The sequence below is a fragment of the Orcinus orca genome, chromosome 2 (assembly GCF_937001465.1).
Source record: "Orcinus orca chromosome 2, mOrcOrc1.1, whole genome shotgun sequence".
Classification (NCBI taxonomy): domain Eukaryota; kingdom Metazoa; phylum Chordata; class Mammalia; order Artiodactyla; family Delphinidae; genus Orcinus; species Orcinus orca.
Genome location: NC_064560.1, coordinates 20,849,106 through 20,871,496, shown reverse-complemented (window position 1 = coordinate 20,871,496; position 22,391 = coordinate 20,849,106). Strand labels below are relative to the sequence as shown.

The 22,391-nt window shown below is 44.8% G+C and overlaps 1 protein-coding gene across 11 annotated transcripts in view; it reads left to right on the top strand.

The window, feature by feature from the left end:
- The window catches only part of CELF2 (CUGBP Elav-like family member 2), an 830,917-nt gene that overhangs the window by 690,925 nt on the left and 117,601 nt on the right, over nt 1–22,391 (top strand). The gene's annotated exons all lie outside the window — the stretch shown is intronic.

Here is a 22,391-nt window from a genome sequence, read left to right as displayed (position 1 = left end):
CAGTCTGAACTTAAAGTCACCTCCTATCACACCTCTAGGTGTAATAATATCTCTCTCTCTATTACAACCGAGTAATGTCACACTTGGCCCTTTGACTGTCCTTTTCCTAGAATATCCCCATAGTGCTCGCTAAGAGTGTTAACTGCTATTTGCCTCCTTTTTTCTGCACCGGGGAGAGCAGAAACACACCGGGCACCGAGAGATTTCGTGTGCAGTAAATAGGCAATTCTGCACAGCGACCAGTGAAATTCCGGCATTGCCTGACCCCCGCTTCTGTGCTTTTTCTGCATCGGGTCACAAGGCTTGATAGCCATGCTTAAGTGTCATTTCTTTTTATCCCTTCCTTTTTCCTGATCATCAGACTTGGTTCTGCTTCTGCCACACCCATCCAGGCCAATAGCAAAGCACACGGAAAGCAGTGTCATCGGGGAAAACAGGATGGGAGCTGAAGCCTGTTTAAAGTTTTGGCTGGCGTCAGCTTGGAATTAGGACACAAGTTAACTCACCATTACCTAGGTACTCCAAACCAAGCTCAGCTGGCAGGCCTTAGCAATCGCGGCTCCTTTTTTCTCCGCTTTTTAGCAAATGCAGAGTTGGGGTGCTAAGGCGATAAACAGCATGTTTCCAATCCAGTGGTATTTTACATGAACTGGCACTGGTAACCGTATATCACTTATCTTCTGAATCCGTGTTTCACATCGCCTCCGACTTGAGGCCAAGAACAGTACAGCTGTGCCAAAGAGTGGGTGGAAAAATAGCCTTATTGTTAACCTGCGTTGAAAACATGATGGCTTCTCGAATGTCTTCATTCGCAGACGTTGTCCACGGCTATTAATGCCCTTCCTTCAATGCGACAGTTTAGAGTTTTCGTGTATACCTGCTCTGTCCACGTCTGTGGGGCACCCGCACCTTGGGGAAAAGCATTAGCCCCTCGAAAATGGCTTTATCCTTTCCGTTTCCATATGGTTCGAATCCATAAGTGGGCTGTTTCTCTTGGTTAGCAGTGTGTGAGCATATACACCCATAAAGGTGTCATTTGGACCCGTCATCCCATGGCGACCCTACAGAGCCCGAGAGTGTGGTTGGCCTCCTTGTCGAGGACAAGAAGGGATGGAGAGCGATTTCCCAAGAGCTGCTCAGCTTCTGCAGCCGCCAGTCCAGGTTTATAAACAAGCAAGTTTAGACACCCTGTTTGATAATAACTTCCATCTGCAGAGGCCCCGTTTCCACATCATCGTCGCATTTGTCCCCCCATCACGGCCCTGAGAGTACACACGGTGGGGCTGGCGTCTTGATGGTACACCAAACGGGAATCTGTGGTGGGAGGTGGTCAGGGACTTGCCCAGCTGGGAGACGGGGGACGAAGGCCATCGCCTTGGACTCAGGCCAGTGGTCCTGCTGTTCGACCAGGCAGACGGCTTCATCCAGGGGCCTCCCATCGCCACGTGGGACACCTCTTTTCTCCTGCGTCAAAAAGGCTTTGTGGTTTCAGAGGCATCCATTGTCATCTCAAGTCCTGGTTCCCATGAAATGAACAGAAACTGCGGTAGCAAAGCGGCCCTTATCAGGTGTCACAGGGAAAAGAGAAAACAAAAATCACTCTCTGTATTCTCCAGAATCCAGCGTGGCGTCCAGGTTGCATGATACCTCCAAGGAAGGCCGTAGTAGCATTGATCGGCCGTCTCTCAAAGAGCCACTTTTCTTTTAAACAATGCAAGGTGGAAGGGACACAGACTGGCCTTTGGACTGTCATGCTCAATGTGCTGAATAGAATCTTGCTTCTGTTTGACTGACATGGTCAGTGGCACGGTGGCGGGGGGCAACTCTTAAAGCTTTATTCCCAAGTGGGAGTCTGATACTTAGGTGCATGTGCACAAAATCTGTTCCTGCCTGCTTTACGGGTAGATATTTTACTGCAGATTTTAATTCATGCCTTTACGAGGAATCTTCTGTATCTTTTTGATGCTGACAGTTTTATTAAGGCTATTTCTTTAGGTTTTGTTGTTATTACTCCATTAAAAATGTATTGTTGTGGCAGCTTTGAGGCGGTTGCAAAATACTCCTTTTCTTTTTTTTTTTATACACAAGCTGGATTAAAATGTACAGTAACTGTCACCTGGTAACCAGACCCCATAGAACTATGTCACCACTCGCCAGTGATTTAGCGCTTTAAATTGGAGTCAGCTGTTATTTGATTCCACAGTTTTGAACTCTGCAGGGTTAATCTGGAGCCCGCTGGTACACATGAAATAGTTTTATCTGCTGTTCTAAGACTGATGAGACGTTTAAAAGATGGTTGTGTAATCAGTCAGTTATCTCTCAGTGTTACAGCTTATTCCGCTCAGCAGTGTACAATCTCCAAAATAATTATTCTGCTGTAGTTAAAACATGGGAGCCGAATGCAGCCACTGATAAAAACTGCATTCACCAAGTCCTTTTCCAAATTGGATGCTTCTATTTTGTTATCTTCTTAGAGGGAAAACATGGGTTGTGATGGTCAGACCTCCTGGGAGCTTGAAAGCTTAGGGCAAGGCCTGGGAGACAGAACACTTAATCTATTGTCAGTGGCTTTTTCTACCTTTGACCTTTTGTTTTCAGATAAACTTGATTAGACTAGACTTTCATTCACTCATCTGGATGTAGGTAGGCTCCTTGGAAATAAGGATACTGATTCTTAGAGTTTTCTTTTGTCCTAAAAGCAGTCAAAAGATATCTAAAGTCAGGAGGATTTGAAAAAAAAAAAAAAAATTCCAGACCGGTGTCCCCTTTTTAGCATTCTCCTTTCATCACCATGTATTGAAGAAGACCTGAAAGGGAAAGGTTATTTGGTCAGCTTCAGACCTAGCATTTTCTGCAAAGCTCACCTGAAGGAAAAGCATCATAGATTTTTTTTTCATAAGCTATGTAGTCTGTAGGGATAATAACTCTGTTTACAAAGACGTTTGCAAAAATCCATGGACAACTTATTGATGTTTCGAGGAAGACTCAAAACTCGGAATAAAATCTTTTATGTAACTGTCTGCCGATGAGATTACACAACCTGTCTTTGAACTGAAAGTAGAATGTAAGTTTTTCAGTTCATGAGAAAAAAGAATACAGTGAATTAATTGTATTTGGGGCGCTTCTCATCTCGTGGCCCAAGAACAGTTTCTCTGTTGGGTAAGGAGGGGTGCCTCATGGATAGGGGTTTGTAGAGGTGGATGAGGTATCATGTATGGTCATATGGTGGTTGTTTTTTTTTTTAAAGGTGAGAGATTATCAAGGAAGAAATGTTAGTTTTCTTAGAACCCGAGAATATGTCTCTCTGGCTCCAACCTCTTGAACTGGGGACAGTGAGAAGCCATTTGGTTAAGAAGACAGTGCAAGATGCTTCCTGTTTGCTTCTGTGACGATTTACTCTTCCTGATTCAGTTGCTCATCACCTCTTGGCTTCTTCTTTCCCTCTTGAATATATAGTTAAATCACTCCCAAACAGACTCCTGTCCCTCCAGACAAACACTCTTCTGTTGTTACTTGAACATGGGCCCCACATTGTATTGCTACCCGGCTAGATGCGTCAGAAGTAGACGTCAGGCTTGCACGTAGCACAAGCCCGTGTATTACTGCACTGTCCAGAGTCTGCACTAGACAGATCGGGCCTGGAGAGGTGGATCGATGGGTGTGGCTCCCCTCCGGTGTGAGTACGCCTTCTTTTGAAAAATATATTTAATTACGCAGAGTCTATTTCTAGTCACAGTTAAGTGCAGGCTCTCCAGACTCCACTCAGCTTGTCTGTTAGGAGGGGAAAAACGCCATCAATATTTCAAAAGCTGCTGACAGGCAAGAAGTTAGGCTTGACGGCTGGAAATTTAGAATTTTTTTTTTTTTTTAACTCTCCCTACCGTCTCTGCATAGCTTCCCTAAAGCAGTACTGAGGAAGGCTTAACATAGAGCAAGGGGTATGATGAAGTCTGATGAAATGAAACCAGTCAGAGTCTTCAGGCTCCAGGTAACCTAGATGTGCCCTGATTGGATGACCTGCATTTCCCACCTGGGAGCTTTCCAGCACACTCAGCGCCCAGAGACACCTTGACATCCATGTCGCGAAACTGGGTCACGGAAGGTGCATTCCAGAGAATATGTTTTAGGGCAGATCTTCCAGGGACAGCTTTTGAGGGACCTTCCAGATTTCTAGTTGTGGTTGGAGACAGTGAATGATGTTCAAACGCACCCAGACTTTCCAGCTATTGCCTTGGCGGTCCTGTGAGAGGTTTGGGGGGTGGGTGGAGTAAATGAATTCTTTGGGGCCACGCTAGAAGCTTTAGAAGTAGTTTGCAAGAACCCGTTAGCCTATATGATTTCCATGCTGCCTACAAACTGTTCAGGAATCGTGTTTCCGTGTAGGTATCTCTCATGTCCAACCTCACCTTCACCTCCGTTCGAAGTACTAATTTTTCTTTGTCCCTCTATCACAATGCTAAAAAACTCAAAGCATCTTCTTAGCACAAAGATACTTAGTATTCTGTATACTTCTTTAGATTCACATGAACTCTCAACCAACAGAGATAAAGAAAAGAGGTGAATTTATTAAATTTTTAAAATACCTGTTCCCTAGATTTTCGTAGGCTACACCTTGATATCGCATATATTCGGTTTCATGTGGGCATGTGCTTATTTTTGTGAATTTTTTTGGAGGGATTTAAAACAATTGCAGATCTACCTAGGCACCAAAAGGACTTGGAGACACCCATAACTCAACCCAGGAAAATGGTACAGGAGATGGCCTCCTTCCTCTGCCAACTTGGTCCAAACCCCTTGAGACCTCTCCAGGTCAGATTTCTGTACCCACCTGCACAGCAGGCCCTGCCTGGTCCCCAGACCCACTTGAGATGCTAATAGGTTGGAGAAGCAGTAGAGGGAAGGGGTGGGGGGGATCAACCGGAATTGCTGAATCAGCGCTTTGAGAAGTGGTAACAAAAAGAAGAGAGAAAAGATTGAAAGAGGAGACAAAAAATTAACTTGTGTTCGTGGACTAAATCTCACCAACAAGCAGATGAAATTAGGAATCATTTAGCGATGCGGATTGAAATGCGTTAGACTCTCCTATCAAGGTTACATCCTCCTGTGAATCTAGTCAATTTTGCCGAGTGGTTTGTTTAAAAAAAAAAAAAAAGTATTCTCACCACAAAGCCATTAAATCCGGTTTAAACGCACCACTCACTTTATCCACCTGATTTCTCTATAGCTGTCCACCAACTTCTGATTTTCTGGAACCAAATTCTAAAGCACACTCACTTCGATCCTTCTGGTGTGTTTTTAGCACAGCTACTTTGGGCAGGACGCCAACAATGTGCTGAAGGTGTGGGTCGAAGAGCACTCATAACATTGTCCTTGTTTCAACTATATTTTTTTATATATATATATATATATATTTTTTTTTTTTTTTACCGTTTGACGTTGTAGTAATCAGGAGAGGCCCAACTCCTATAACAGATAGGCCTAAAAATGTGTTAGGACTCCAACACAGAAGTTTCCTCCTTGCTCATGTCAAGAATCCCTTCTGGGTGTTCTGGGTTGGTGGCCGCTTTCCTCCACGTGGCAACACAGGGAACCAGCCTTCTTCACCTTGTGGCTCGGCCTTCCCCTGGGTTGGTTGCTGCCGCTGCTGTGGTCGTTTGCCATGTGCATCCATCCGGAAGGAAAGGAAGGAAAATGTGGGAGACTTAGATCTGCTCTGTTAAAAGGCCTGGCCCTGAAGCAGCAAGTGTCACTCCACTCACGTCCCCTTAGACTGTATGTGGTCACGTGGCAAGAAGCCAGCCCACGTGGCCTCACCCTGCCCTCTGCTGCGTTCCTGGCCCCGTGGGAGGAATGGATTTGGGTGGGCAGCTGGTGGGCTTTGCCACAGGTGGTGTTTCCCAGGCTCCCCAGAGGATAAGAATCGTGGGGGACACTTGTACAGATGACCAGGCCTTGGCCCTGAAAATCCTGATCCCATGGGAGGCCCCTGGGTTGGTTCCAGGGAATTTATAAACAAGCAACGATGATCTTCAGGCAAGTTTGAGAAACACTGTTTTAAGATGTAATTGGATGTGGAAAGGTATTTTGTGCATGTGTTGCAGTCTTAGGCTGAGAATGCCCTGTTGTAAGGAGACCCAACTCCTGACACCCTCTAGTCTTTGGATTTAGCTACAGGCCTCGCTGTATAGACAAGGTTATACAGTGACGCTCGCGTGTAATGCTTATACACCTGTCCAAACCTGAATTTTTCTTCGAATTAGCCGATTGCGTCACTTAGTTGATCAAGTTCACCAGTCATTTTGACACATAGTTATTTTTATGGTTTATATCAGCTATTGGAATATATCCATTTACGACAGCTCTTTAGCATATAGTTCACTGTCTAAGACTGACAAGGAAAGAACTCATCGGAGTTTTTTCCCCCTCCTGTCACAATGTTGAATCCTGTAGAAACCTACCATCATGGAAATTAAAAGCATAAATATATTTGGTGAATAGTGGTTGAATTATTTATCAGTGACCTAGGTCCAAAAATGAAGGCTGGAAGGCTGCTGCACCCAGCCTTCCAAATGTTCCAGAAGGGTGACACGAGATGTGGGGAATTCCATTGGTGCTTTCCAGGGTGCATTTGAATCCTGCACTGCCTTCTCCACGCTACCCAGCAGTGATGTGGACCACATCCCTTTCGACAAAGTGGACGTGCTCGGGGAATTGAAACCGACTTTAGGATTAGTCTAACACAGTTATATCCAGGAAGGGAGCTCTTCCTCTCACTAACGTAAAAAGTATTCCAGGACAGTACAGTCAATGAAAAGATATTTGCAGTGGCCACTGTTTTAATTGCTTTAATTACTGATCTGCTCATGATAGAATAAAATTGAGAACTAACTACGAGACCCTTAGTGGTGGGAGAACATCTCTTGTAACTACAAAGCAGTATTATTATCATTTGTTATCTGCACAATTAGGGAGCGATCGAGTACAGCAGAGGCTTCACCCATACCAATGATCTTTGTTGCCTAGAGCCTTTTAGCTCTTTGCACAGTGTTTTACAACATGCCTCTCTTCCTGCCCCTACCTTAATCATCGTGTGTGTTTGTCTGAAATCCAGACGAGCAGTAGCCCTTCCGTTCAAAAGGGGCTAAAGACTTGGAAATCCATCTTCATCCAGTCATCAGAGGATGGAATGGGAACCTGCGGGGTATTATTTCCTTTCTCCTTTCTTCTAAAAGGTTTAGCAGAAGAGTAAGCGTCACTGGCAGAGACTGAGGAAAACGAAAGCTCGTAGATCAAATACTACTTCAGCGTCTGTGCAGGGTGAGGAAGGCTGGTAGACAGCATGTTATTCTTGAGCGAAGCCCAGTGGCTGCTGGTCAGCCAGTGTGTAGAGTTTTCCATAACCTTGAAAGCAAGCAGATACTTCACCTTTTCCCTCTGAAGTTTTCGAGGGAGAGAGTGTCTGGCGAAGAAGATGAGTCTTCTGTCTACCTGCTAACGAATGAGCAGTTGACTCTGCTGCTAAATATCAAACACATCAAGTGCAGGGACCGTGTATTATATTTTTCTTGTATCCGTCATCAGTTAATACTTACTTAATTTCCTGAGAAATGGAAAGCCACCCTTGCTATTTATCTGGGTTGACATTTAGAGCAATGAGGAAGCACAGTGTTCTTTTTTTTTAAAGTATAGTTGATTTACACTGTTGTGTTATTTTCAGGTGTACAGCAAGGTGATGCAGTTATACACACACACACACACACACACACACACACACACACTCTTTCAGATTCTTTTCCATTATAGGTTACTACAAGATATTGAATATAGTTCCCTGTGCCATACAGTAGCTACTTGCTGTTTATTATATATGCAGTAGTGTGTATCTGTTAATCCCAAACTCCTAATTTATCCCTCCTCCCCCCCCTTTCCCCTTTGGTAACTATAAGTTTGTGAGTCTATGCCTGGGAGTCTGTTTCCATTTTGTAAATAAGTTCATTTGTATCATATGTTAGATTCCACATGTAAGTGATATATGACATTTGTCTTTCTCTGTCTTTCTCTGTCTGTCTTACTTCACTTGGTATGATCATCTCTAGGTCTTTGTCAAGAGTGAGATTGGGGTTCAGGTTTTGCAAATCCAAATACTTCCTCTCTGTGCCTTAGTTTCTTTTGCTGGAAATAGGGACTTAAACTAGATGATTACTAAGGCCCCTTTCCATTCCGCTCTCCAGTCCAAGATTTAAATTGGATCACAGTCAGATCTGGACCAGCCCTTGTCGAAATTACAGTGCAAGTGAAGTTGTTTTTGGTTTGTTTTTGGTTATTTATTTATTTTTGTCTGTGTTGGGTCTTTGCAGTGCGAGGGCTTCTCATTGCGGTGGCTTCTCTTGTTGTGGAGCACAGGCTCTAGGCACGCAGGCTTCAGTAGTTGTGACACATGGGCTCAGTAGTTGTGGCTTGGGGGCTCTAGAGCACAGGCTCAGTAGCTGTGGCGCACGGACTTAGTTGCTCCGCGGCATGTGGGATCTTCCCGGACCAGGGCTTGAACCCGTGTCCCCTGTATCGGCAGGTGGATTCCTAACCACTGCGCCACCAGGGAAGCCCATGAGTGAAGTTTCTTTTTCCCCAGCCACCAGAGTTTTTCCATGGCACTACCTCATGCCCCAACCCTGACATTCACACTGTGTATACTCTTATCAAACCCTGTAGTCAGAGATTGATTTATACTCTAGTATAAATCACTGGAAAATAGATCACAGTGTTGTTTTTTCCAAGGAATTTTTGTTTTAATATAAATCTGACCTTCAAGCCATAAGGATGAAGCCCAAAGGAGGAGAGTCAGGACTTGGAGAGATCTCGGTGGAGAAGAGGCACGTAGGGTTTACCTGCGACAGCCCGGTTTTCATCTGTTGTCCCAGAATAATGACTAATATTCCCCCTCCCACTCTCCAAATTCTGGATCACTCTAGATATAGAAGAAACCTTTACAGTACCCCCAAAACGATATCAGACAAGAGAAGGAAGAAAACAAGCTGACCGTTCCTTCGTGTTTTCCGTGTGCCCAATTCTGAGCTTGGTACTGTGTATACGTTAACTTACTAAATGGATCGGTCAAAATCTATTTCGCCATCAAACCACAGCTACCTCAGGTCAGAAGTTGACTGGCTCTGCCAGGATCATTTCTCAGAAAATGGATTCAAGAGTATTGCACGGACCGTCTTCATCACCAGTAGCCCAAATCAGAAAGACTCATGACACATGAAGTCTAGAAGAAAACCATATTGCTGTGAGGCGAGCAGATGGGAAAAGGCCCTGAGGACAGTCAATCCATAAGTATTTCAAAAGCACCTACAAGCCCAGCTTCATGTTGTGCCTTGTGAAGGGGACCAAGGGACCTTCAGAAGCGGCTCCCTGCCTTCACAGCTGGTCCTTAGGTGGCATGATAACGAAGTAACAACTGAACCGCTATAGCAGGTTCACTGTAGGGGACAGCAGTTCATCATCAGGCAGTGATTTTTTTTTTTTTTCTTGTGTCTTATCATTGTGTGATGGCAACTCTCAAAATGAAATCCAGCTGCTGGGAACCCCTTTTTTCAGGGGATGCCTGAATCTGTCCACAGCCTTCCTCCCCACATGTCCCTTCCTCTCCTCTCCTGATCCTGACGTTTAGAACCCCACCTCTTCATGCAGAGCCCAGGATCACTGCTCTTTTTTCTTTTCCCCCTCCCCGGTTGCTGTAAAATACAGGAAAACGACAGGTCCGTGGTTAAAGTTTTATAGTAATGAAACCCAGGTATGCTCATTAGACAGCCACAGGGTTTATTTCAAATAACTCACTGTTTTAGGGAATTTTGGCCTCTTGGGGGAGTACCATCAAGTGTACAGTTGGGGGTAATTCTGTTGTACTCTGAAAAGGAAAGTCCTCAAAACGATTCCATTAAAATGGATTGACTGTTCAGAGGCCACGTAAATGGATGTCCAGGGTCCTCAAGGGCCATGCAAATGGGCGGACTTGGCCAGTTCCAAGTAATTACTTCAGAAAGCAAGACAACAAAATCAATTCCAAACCCTGTTACCGGGTGTATGGTCATCACTTACAAAAGAGGCTCGCTTGCCTCCCTTCCATCCAGAGGCCAGCAGGGAGCAGCGTGAAGTTGTGGCTGGCATGTGAATGCTGCCTTTCTGTACCTCGGGGGCTTTTTTTGTGTGAAATCATCAGAATAATGCTGACTGTCTCTCGCCTGCCTTGTAGGGAACTGCACAGGGTCTGTGTGGGCCAGGGGCTTTATGGAGGAACGTAACCGATTTACGGTGGGGAATAACCTCTAACATTTATTAAGCACGTCAGTGTATACACCAGGATCTGTGGTCTATATACATTTTCATAAATTACCTTGTTTAATAACCCTGGGATAGAGCTGCTGTTACCCCATTTTAAAAGTAAGGAAAAGCAGCTCAGAGAGTTTCAGAAATGTGTCTAACACCCAGTCCGTCTGAAGTGCTAGTAAAGGACGACTGCTTTACTCAGCAGAGCTCTATAACAGAGCAGGGAGGAAATATCCAGGGCCACTTTGAAACCTGTCATAGTCTCTGCCCTGAGAACTCTGGGACCAAGGATGCTTGCCTTTTATCACTAGAACATCAATTTATACTTGGCTACAGAAGTGCATTTCTGATAGATTTCTGCTGTTCCAGGCAATTTGTAAAAATATCTCCGTCCCCGATCTACATACACATGAAAGATGCCTTAGTTTTCATGGGAGTGGACGAGGCAGTTATAACGCCCATAAATATCAGCTCTCTGGAGCCATCTGCTACAGGAAAAGTCTAAAATAAGGGCAGATCTTTACTTGAGCCAACATACAGTTTCTATAGCCAATGAGTTTGCCTCCATTTCATTTTGACCCGTAAAGATCGGAATGAGGAAGTAGATATGACTTTGCTCAGCCCCATAACAGGAAAAAAATACCTTGGCTCTAGTCTGGATTGAAAGCCTCTTATAAAAGAGTCCAGCCCCACCTAGAACGGGCCCGTAAGAAGTTGGAATACCAGTGATACCACTGGTAGGTGCTAAAGTGCTGAGCTGTATTTTATTCAAGCCGACATAAGGGGTCTGAATGTGTAGACTTGGCAAATACAAGTTGCCCGACCATCAAAGCAGGACAGTGAAGTTGAGACTTCAGAGAGTGGTCTGGCCAGGAAGCATCTCATGGCCCAGTGTGCTGAATTGAGAATCACAGGAAAATGACTCTCATTGCCACCAGGCTCCTAATTATAATGCCATCCTGTCCCCAAGAGAACGCATACTACACAATAACCTTATATTAGAAACTTCTTTTTAATGAGGTCCCTCGGTGCTTTTGAAACTAAATCCTTTTTAATTGGAACTGTCTTCTACCACATTTAACCCTGGGACACCTTCCTTAATCTATGTCAAGGTATCTTGATTAACTCAGCCTGAGGCCTTGCTCAATCCTCTGGACCCTTGGAGAAGAAGCCTTTGCTGCCATGCCCCCTAGAACCCTCTCTGCCACCAAGACTCGTGGGGGACTGACCAGCCCAGGAATTGGGGCCAGACACACTGACTTGAGGGAGACCACCCAGTATGGCCTTCTTGTTGACTTGTCATGTTCAACCTATCTTCTTCTTACCTTGAAAGAAAAAATATAGCCCTCCCTCCTACCCTAGAATTAATATTTTAAAAATACAAATTAATCAAATCCACAGTTTGCTTATTCCCTTGCATTTCTTAACAAAGGAGACTGCTTGCCCTCTACATTCTGTCCCCATGACTCCTTGGCAAACACGCACGGCACCGTAAACTCACCTTCCAATGCTTAGAGCAGAGTGGGAGCCTTCAAGAAACAACCAAGTGCAGTGATTGTCTCATCAGGGGAAAGGGGTGACTTTAAAATTCTTCAGATACTTTTACAGCTATTACACTGAAATGGTTTAACCTAAGTGGCTTATTTCAGAGGCCCAGGGAAAAGGGAAAAAGCAGATCCCAGCAATTTTGCCCTTGATATCTTTTCGATCTGTGTCCTGCAGTTGCTGGGATTTACATAATAATTGGTGAGGAAGTAATGCAGTACACACAGATCGTGCACATCCCTCCTGGTTGCTTTCCCGAAAGGCTTAAAAATGCGGTAGATTTAATCTAGGTCAAAAAAAGAAAGAAACTCCGTTTGCCTGGCAGAGAATTTGGGGAGCGTGCCTCACTTCACGGGGCCATGGGAGTATCAGGAGATGGTTCCTTCAAGAAAAGTCACCAGGGCAGACTGATCTTGTGGCCAATTCACCGACTGTGGTCCCAGCATGTCAGGTGCGGAGTCTCAGGAAAGGGTGCGGGGTTGCACGGAGCCCCGTGAGATCAGCGCTGTCTCCCTGGTTGAAAAGTTGGCACTGATTTACTGCCTAGGGGTCCTCCTGCTGGGGACACGAGTCGGGGTTCTTGGAGGAGCGTAGGATCTGTGCCCCAGGCAACCAGAAGTCATAAGCACAGCTCCTGCTTTGTCAGTGAAAGTCCCTGGGGATTCCCTTGGGATTGCAGTGGGTGGGCCAAGCAGTGGTGTCCACATAATTCAGGTACTGAAAGCAGAATGACGGCTCCGTCTGCTTCCTAGGTAATGGCCAGATGGTATTACTTTTTACATCAGGGTGCCCATTATATGAAACTCTATAAAAGTAAGCTAATTGGATACGGTTTCATTAAAAGTTGATTTCTACAGGATATGGCATTTGTATCGGGTAGCTGTTATTCTCGCTCTGGAAGTCCCACTTTTACATAGAGAGGGAAAAAAGTGCTTTGTCTTAGAGAAGACTGTTAGAAGTTTAAAACAGGAGAGGTTTGGGGTGTAGAAAGACATTTTCAGTGACATGAGAGGAGGTTGAAGCATTCTTGAGGATCCTTCAGAGGAAAGCAGAACCTATCAGGGTTCATGGCAAACTCTCTTACGACAGGCAGTAACTTTGAAGGTGGCTGTGAGCCATTAGTGATGTGGTTGGTTTTGCCTTTGCTCTGAGCTACTTGTGTGATTGTGGGCTTTTGGCTAACATGCTATGAGAGGGGGATGGAGAGTTGGGTGACGCGAGTTAATTAATTGTAAAATTCTTCGATTCTATGGAATAGGCATAGAAGCCAAGAGAAAGATGACACGTTAACTTCCTCTAATTTTATTTTTCTTACTTTTGAGTTTAAAGCAAAAAAAAAAAAAAAAAAAAGGATGCAAAACAAAACCCTTTCATCTTCTTGCAGGTTCTTACCATTTAAGGAATTTCTGCTTCGCTGCTTTTTAAAATTCTTTTCCTTGATATCTCAGTTGATATCATTACAACCCCCTTGGGGCAGCATCCAGGTTCAGAGGGGCCACGATAAGGAAATCACACTAGGGAACACATACATGTGTTCAGCAGCCAGGGGACTGAATGTTATTATTTTTTTTATTGAAGTACAGTTGATTTACAGTATTGTATTAGTTTCAGGTATACAGCAAAGTGATTCAGATAGATAGATAGATAGGTAGATAGATAGTGATGGACGGATGGGATGGATAGATAGAGTTCATAGGCAGATAGATAGATTGATTCTTTTTCAGATTCTTTTCCCTTACGGGTTATTACAAGATACTGAATAGAGTTCCCTGTGCTATACAGTAGGTCCTTGTTGTTTATCTATGTTATATATAGTAGTGTGTATATGTTAGTCCCGTACTCCTAATTTATATCTCCCCACACCTTTCTCCTCTGGTAACCATCAGTTTGTTTTCTATGTCTGTGAATCTGTGTCTGTTTTGTAAATAAATTCACTTCTATTATTTTGTAGATTTCACATATAAATGGTATCATGTAATATTTGTCTTTCTCTGTCTGACTTCACCCAGTATGGTAATCTCTAGGTCCATCCATGTTGCTTCAAATGGCAGAATTTCATTCTTTCTTACGGCTGAGTAGTATTCCATTGTGTGTATATGTACCACATCTTCTTTATCCTTTCATCTTTGATGGGCACTTAGGTTGCTTCCGTGTCTTGGCTATTGTAACCAGTGCTGCTATGAACATTGGGGTGCGTGTATCTTTTCAAATTAGAGTTTCCATCTTTTCCAGATGTATGCCCAGGATCATATGGTAGCTCTAACCTCAGTTTTCTAAGGAACCTCCATACTGTTTTCCATAGTGGCTGCACCGATCTACATTCCCACCAACAGTGTAGGAGGGTTCCAGGGGACTGAATTTTAAATGCAGCTTGTGACATTAGTAGCATCACGTGTTAAGTCCCATCTTACATTCCTCTAAGGCAAGCCATGTTTTGAGGACAAAGTAGAAAGAATAAAGAATGACCTAGGACTATGGAGGCCCCAAGTTAATAACCGTGCATTGGATGTGGTTTTTAACCGACAGTGCCAGTTCTTTTGGGGGGGGGGTGGACTTTAGGCTGAGGAAGGGGATCCATCCGTGCTTCTCCAGGGGACCAGTTTGCCTCCTGGATGGCATTTTGCCATTGTCCTTTTCCTCAAGACTCTAGAGGGTCATCTTCTAGACCCCTGGAAGGCTACTTCTTTTTTTTTTAAGGTCAGTGCTAAGTTTACTTTAACAATTTAATTCAGGGGATTTTGGCATGGGGTTTTTGAACCTTGAACTGCCTTGTAGAAACTGAAAGTCAAGGGTCTTGGCAGTGGGTAAGCCCGTGGTTGATAGTCAGAACCTTACTTAGCATGTGGGAGATTCACTTGAGCACAGAGTGCACCACTGAGATCAACAACCTTCAAAGAAGCGTGAAATTCTCTACATAGTGGCTGAGTTTGGGGGAGAAAACAGATGATAAGGGGAAGCAACGGTGAGAAGTCCGTCCTCTTTTGACTTAAACTGTGCAACCGACTCGACACGAAGCCAAGATCCCAGCTGCAGGTGGACTTGTGTAAAGGGGGCACTTGCTTTGCTTGCAAATGTGTAGACAAAAGAGAGCTTCATTCACAGAAAGAAAAAAACCATAGCAGGTTCAGTCATTTAGCCTCGCAGGGCCTTGGTCTCTTGATCTGACGGCCCCTTAGAATTCAAAGGCAGCCTTTAAAGGAATTTTCAGTTTACACCATGGTGACCCTGTTGCTGTCTTGAATTCAAATACAGCTTGAACGGAATCTCTCTGCCGGGGCTATTCCTTTTTTTTTTAAAGAAGTACGTACAGGGTTCAACCAGCACATGATTTTTCTGTGATGGTTTTCAAATGTTTATTTGTGTCGGTTTTGACAGTGATGCAGATTTCTTGTACAAGATGTTGAGTGACCTTGAGGGCGTGGATGGACCCCTCTTTATACCCCAGGGACAGAGTTGACTTGGGGAGACAGGTGTCCACGTACACAACACCAGAAGCGCCGAACCTGAAGTGCTTTTTATTTTACCAGCTTGGCCACAGCATTGTGGGAAATCATTTTTTCACCTTCTCTCCTCTATCCTCAAGTTGTCTAGTTGTTTGTATTTCAGAAAACGTTCCACAATTTCCCATATTAAGATATTACTGAAGAGTTTCATCAGAAAAAGTATTAACAGTCAGGACGAGAACATTCCCCAAAAGGCCCTTTCTCCCATTTATGAGAGCAACCTTTCAAGGAGAGGGAGCTGGTGGCTCCAGGAGAATAGTGAGGAATGTTCCACTAGACCAGCCATACGTAGGCCTGGCTTCCTGTGCCATTGAGAGTGTAATTGTTGGCATGTGATCTGAAATTTCTACCCCACAGTGGACAAGTGACTATTTCAATAATTGCAAACCTTTCAAGTCACTGACCTACCATCTTCATACCTGGATTCTTTAAAACAAACACACAGATAGAGTAAAAAAACTACCATGCTGTCCATGTTTTAGAGCCAAAGACTTAAAAGTGTCTTTTTATAAAATGGTGTCTTCAGAGCATCAAACCTTAGTTTCCTTCCTCCCCAATTTGGTAACCTCAGAGAAGTTTCTTGAACAAGTATGGTGTCAGTTTTCTTCAGGGAAGAACTAATTTTAAAATCTGATCTCAGTACCATTCTCTCGGGCTGTGTCTACACCACCCTCCACACGGAAGAATGTAAATTAAGTGCTGTTTGACTCAGGACAGGCCATGATATAAACTGGTTGTCTCTGCATAAGTAGTGCATTTTTTTCCCCTGTGAGTATTATTACCAAGAGTTTCCAAGTTAGGCTTTTCCAAGAGAAACAGCTGTGGTTTGAAAAGATTGGTGATAATCCAGATGGTTTCTTTTAGGATAAGTCTACTTGATCATTTAAAATTAAAGTCTTTCAGTAAAGTTGAGTGTCTTCTTGATGGCTTTAAATCCCCTACGTGTGTGTGTGTGTGTGTGTGTGTGTGTGTGTGTGTGTGTGTGTGTGTGTGTGTGTGTGTGTGTGTGTGTGTGTGTGTGTGTGTGTGTGTAGACCATTGGCCTGTCTTCTTTGAGGCTTTACCTTTGGAAACAGCAGAAGCCTCATCCCAGTGTCTCAGATGATTCAGCAGTGAAGCCAGCAGAATACCTGAGGGAACTTTCTATGGCCGCAGAAAATTTTTGTGAGGAAATATAGTCAGACACCAACTACCCTGTTTGGAGTAGGTAGCTGTTGGCGTCTCTGAGAATTACCATTCTCAACTTACGGTACAAGATGGTCTAATCATATCACACGATTACGATCCTGATGACACATTGCTTTACAAGCTGAACATGGGCAACCAGATTGCTGAACTTGCCAGCTTGTGGGAATCGGGGCCGTCAAAAGCTGCCAGGCCCCCTGACTCATTCCCTTGGGGCCCAGCGTCCCCTGGGTGCCTCCTGACCATCCAGAGATGCCCACAGTGAGGCCTCACACCGGTGGCCTTCACAGTGGGCACTCCGCACCCCAGGACCTTTCTCCCTAGACCTTCTTTCCCATCCAAACAGATCTGTCTTAAGTGGCCTTCCCAGGGGTCAGCCGCAAAATGAATTCATAGGGAGATGGTAACGGCCCGTGGCTTTCACGTGATGCCCCCTGCAGTGTGTAGACTCAGCAGCGTCTCTTGGGGTTCAGTACAGGAGTCATCACTAGTGGGCATGTTAGGCTCCGCATGGGCCCGAAACACTGATTCTTGGTTCTGGAATCACCTCTCGAGTTCTACCCCCTAACCTGTTCTGCCTGTGAATTTAAAGAGCCATGGTGGGGAGTAAGGGGATGGGCCTGGTAAATAGACATGCAACACATGGATTTTTTTATTTTTGGCTCTGAAATCCAGAGCTCTTATTAACACGGTGAATTGTTGAAACTCTTGGAAAGTGAGATGCCACGAAGTCACCTGGGCGTGGGCCATCATGTTTATCTTTCCTAAACTGGCTGCTGCCGTTGGCAGAAACTCCAGAGCCAGGGGATAAAGGTGGCAAGAATTATAAGGTGCGAGTGCTTATGAGACTCCGTCAGACGGGTAGCGCAGAAAAATGTGAAGCCGCACAGAGCAGAAAGCAGGAGGGCTGAGCCTGGCTGAAGCGTTCGGCTCTGCACATCCCCGGAGTCCCCCGGCAGGTGGCTTCCCGTCTGTGACGTGCATCAGGCCTTGCTCTGCACTCCACAGGCAGCAGGGAAAGCGGATTCTGGGAGCCATGCTGACACCGGAGGGGTGGTCACCTCGGGTGCACGGCGCAGCCGCTGACCATTGAAGAGTGCCCAGGGCTGTTGTCGGCGTTTAACCACCCACCTTACCATGATGTTGGAAGCAGAGCCTGGTTGGAGGAGGGAGGTCTGTCCCCCGAATCAGACTGCTGGGCCATCTGGTGTTGCAGCTGACCTGCAAACGAATCTGGTAAATTTCAGACCTGAGTTACAGCTGGTGCAGGGAAATCTAAAAGCCAGGTGGTTCCCTTAACAGCTGTCCATCCAGTTAGGGTAGGCAGGAAAGAAAATTCCAACCCTGTTGCACCTCCACGGGTTTTCTAGGATCTAGAGTCGCTCCCTGGCCTTTTGCCATGATGAGCACCATCTCAGGGCAAACGTTAGTGATATTTCTCCCTTCCTGTGTTGAAATGATCTCCGCAAGTCAATGAGTCTAAGATTTTATTTTATTTATTTTTTATTTTTATTTTTATTTTTTTTCACTCCTGCCTGGTTCCCATCCCCTTTGTGATGTGGGCCCTCTGGTGTGAGGTCTGAGTCTAAGATTTTAAGTGAGTATATCAAGTGATTGACTACTAAAAAAGCCTGTGGTTGTTTAGCTGGGAGAGTACTCATAGAAGCAAGAGTCTGTGAAACACATTCTTACTCTGGAAGTGTCCAGACTCATGTCCCATGGGGGGAAAAACACAAATGGCGGACTCTAAGATGAATGTTGAAATTGGGAGTATTTCTACTGCAGATTTTCTGATAACTTAATGAAACATTACTTTTATTAAGTCAATTAGTATGCATGCTGAATGAAGTGCAAGACATTTTTAGCCAAGAAAGGGAAGGAATTTTTTTTTTTTTCTTTGCTGTACGTGGGCCTCTCACTGTTGTGGCCTCTCCCGCTGCGGAGCACAGGCTCCGGACGCACAGGCCCAGCGGCCATGGCTCACGGGCCCAGCCGCTCCGCAGCATGTGGGATCTTCCCGGACCGGGGCATGAACCCGTGTCCCCTGCATCGGCAGGTGGACTCTCAACCACTGTGCCACCAGGGAAGCCCAGGAATAATTTTGACTGTTTAAAAAAAAAAATTTATTCTGAATGAAACCCTTTGGTTATATATCCATGTAGGTTTTTTTTTTTTTCAGGGGGAGGGAGTGGTAGGCAGACCTGGGGGGTTTTTTGTGTGTGTTTTTTTAAATAAATTTATTTTATTTATTTATTTTTGGCTGCATTGCGTCTTTGTTGCTGCACACAGGCTTTCTCTAGTTGAGGCAAGTAGGAGCGGAGGCTACTCTTCATTGCAGTGCGTGTGCTTCTCATTGTGGTGGCTTCTCTTGTTGCAGAGCACGGGCTCTAGGCACGCAGGCTTCAGTAGTTGTGGCACGAGGGCTCAGTAGTTGTGGCTCGTGGGCTCTAGAGAGCAGGCTCAGTAGTTGTGGCACATGGGCTTAGTTGCTCCACGGCATGTGGGATCTTCCTGGACCAGGGCTCCAACCCGTGTCCCCTGCATTGGCAGGCGGATTCTTAACCAGTGCGCCACCAGGGAAGTCCCCAGACCTGGTTTTTATTCACTGCTTTAGGGGTGATGCAGCTAAAGTAACTCAGGTCTAGAGGAAGTAAGTTAGTTTCCACTGAGTCATTCAGGAACCGAATGTGTGAAACCAAAAGAAGTCTTGGGGTGAGATTCCCCCAGATCCCCCATGTTGGTGCGAGTGGTTCATTGCATGAGGGTGCCCAGCTGAGGCTACAAGTCGGGGCCGAAATTCAGCCCGAGCTCTACTCACTGAGCCTTGGGTCTCTGCCCACCTGGAGGTGGGATACCTCCTTCAAAGGTCCCAAGTTCGCTCGCCAAGCATGGAGCTGAGCTTTTGGGTTGGGGGTCAGTGAGCAGTGAGGGCTTAGGCGTATCACCAGTGGTGTCCAGGATGCTCTTCTGTGTATTACAACTAGAACTGGAGCTTCGAGGGGCATGTTCTTCCAAGGTCTTTGTTTAGATGGGACTAGAGTAAAAGAGTTCAAAGCTATGCACGGTTCAAAGAGGATCTGTAGTGACAAATCCCTGATTTCACCTCGTCGGTTACATAGGCAGAGTGGACCCTGGATGAAATTGGAAAGAGTTGGAGATTTGGAATATCTTTCCATCTCCCTTCTGTCCATTAAGACTCCTCACTGCATTCTTGCCCCTCTTCACCCCCATCCCACGCTGCTCAGACATCAGCTTCAAACTTGCCCTTTCTCAAAGCAAAACAAAACAAGCACAGAAACCACCTTCTGTTCACTAGGAACCTTGTTCAAGAGGGAAACACTTGAAGTTGCCAAATTCAAGGTGTAAATAGCTAGGAACAGTTACCTATTACCTTCCTCAAGGGTAGCATTTTAATACTTAAATAGCAAATGAACTGCACCTTCCCAGTGGAATTTCAGGCCGTGGGAAGTGGTAGGGATTTTGTTTGGGTGTTTAAGGCAGGAAGGGATTCTTTATTCCTGAGACCGCTATGTGTTGGGTCCACAGTGGCCCAACAACAAGATTCCTTCAGTTTACATCATCTTTATTCTTCGTTGCTTTTATCTTATCATGTGTCATTCACAGTTTCCGTTCCCCTTGTCATTACACTGTTCTTTTAGGCCGACCTCAACTTTTCCTTCTTAGCTCTGAGCGTGGCCAGACTGGCATTTGTTTTCCTTCTGCTGAGATCATTCTTCCTTAATTGCCTTCTTTCCAGGCATGCAAACTGCCTTGTGACTTCTACTGCATCCGAAATCTTCTATTTTTTAAGTATCACACCCTCAAAATCTACCTGCTTGAAAGCATCAGATTTTGTAGCTTCGATATTGAAGTGGAAGTTCAGAGCATCCTCATTGCTTTCTTACCCAGAAGCCAACCCCATAAGCCCAGGAGAGAGAAAGGAGAACTTACTCAAAGTCTGGTTGTTAGAAGCTTTTGGAAGACAGAGATGATGTCTTTCCCTGTTTCTCTTTTCTTTTCTTTTTAAGTTTACTGAAGTAGAGTTGATTTACAATGTTGTATTAATTTCTGCTGTACAGCAGTGATTCAGTTAGACATTCTCTTTTTAAATATTCTTTTGCGTCATGGTTTTCTTTCCCTGTTCTTTCTGTATCAAGCCTGGGGGAATATAATTTTTCTTCCTCTTAAAGTGATTACGATGGATACTGGAAGCTGGGACTTGACTCTGCTGTTTAAAATCATTCCTTGATTTGAAGCAATTCCTATAGCTTTTCTGGGCCTAGGTTATGCCATTGAAGCTGGAAATCACACATTAGTTTGATCAGTTCAGGAAAAAAATCTACCACCTGGCAGTATGGCCAAATGAACTCTGGTCAAAGAACTCAAATAGCTGAAGTGGGAAGCTCATATAAAAAGGAACACTCTGTCTGTCTGTGATTCTTTAAAGATACTTCATAATTTTCGTATCCCTCCATCATGCAAATGATAGACTTTAAGAGTTTCTTCTGATCCTTGGAGGCATGGAGTTTTTTAAATGCCGAGGAGCTATGATCATACTCTCCTTTGTCCAGGAGGTGGAGGTCTTACATATTTAATCTCAGTAGACTCCAGTGAAACCAAGTATTTGACAACAAGGGTCCAAGTTTCCTTTTTCCAGATAAGGAGGAAGCGTATGCATTTTGGAATGTTGTATGGATGGTACTGTACTTTACTTTCTTCCTTTGAATGAGTTTCGTTTTGAAAAGTAGATGCCCGTGTATGATTTTGAACCTTTGACGGTTTGTGGTGCCAACTTCCTGCTCTCCAGCTGTGCCACGTTTCTTCTGTTCTTGGTCTCACTTACGTCATTCCCCTGAATAGAGCTAATGTTGACGCCTTAGTGCTGTGAATTTCTCTCATGCCACTTGCTGTACTTGGCGTTTGAGGACCTCTCAAGGCTCTCTCCACCTCTCCAAGCATTAGGATAAGGACCAGGGTGAAATATGTACAATCTGGGTGACTGCATCTCTCTGCTTTTTTTTTCAACCCAACTCATCCAAGGCAGCCCAGGTCAGAGGCAGCATCTTTTTTTTTTTTTAATTTCCAAAGTTTTTTTCCCTTGTTTCTAAGCCTGATTGTGCTAAGAAACTATATGCTAATTAATAGATAATTAACCGGTATCTTCCTCTGGTCTAACCACGTATGTTAACCAGTGTATTTAGATACAGGTTGAAGAAGGGGTCAGCCATCCTTTAGAATGCAGAAGGAATGTAAACAGTTTTCAAGACCATTTTCTTTCGTGGAGGGAGTTGGGTGGGAAGAGGGTACATGCCGGTCTCTCTTGGAGGGGCCTTCAGCCTGGACTCCCATCAGCTCTGAGAAACGAGGAGTCAAGAGGTTACCAGTTGACATACCACAGCCATATTTAGTATACGGGACAGAGTCTGCAAACGTGTTTCAGCATATGCCCACTGCATCATAGCGTACTTTCTCAACTGGTTAAAATAGAGTCTTTCATTTCAGCGAACAAACACTGCGTGTTTCATGTATGGAATTTTGCTTTATGTACTGTGGTGGAAGTTAAAAAGAATAAAGCACAATCCCAGCTCCTGGGGAGCTTATCATCCAGCTGTCTAAACCTCAGAGTTGAGAAAGTGTTTTCAAAGGGTGACGTTCTAGAGATATTCTTTAAGAAAATGATAGTCGATGTAAGTTTTTGCCATTTTGCTTGTGATTAAGCACTTCGCTGGGTGCCGTGGGTGCACCGCCAGTCCCACTATCAACCCACCCGCCACCTCCCGCCCTCGTTCCTGAGCAGCTGGATTCCCCGTAGCTGGTGCACAGTTCGGAATT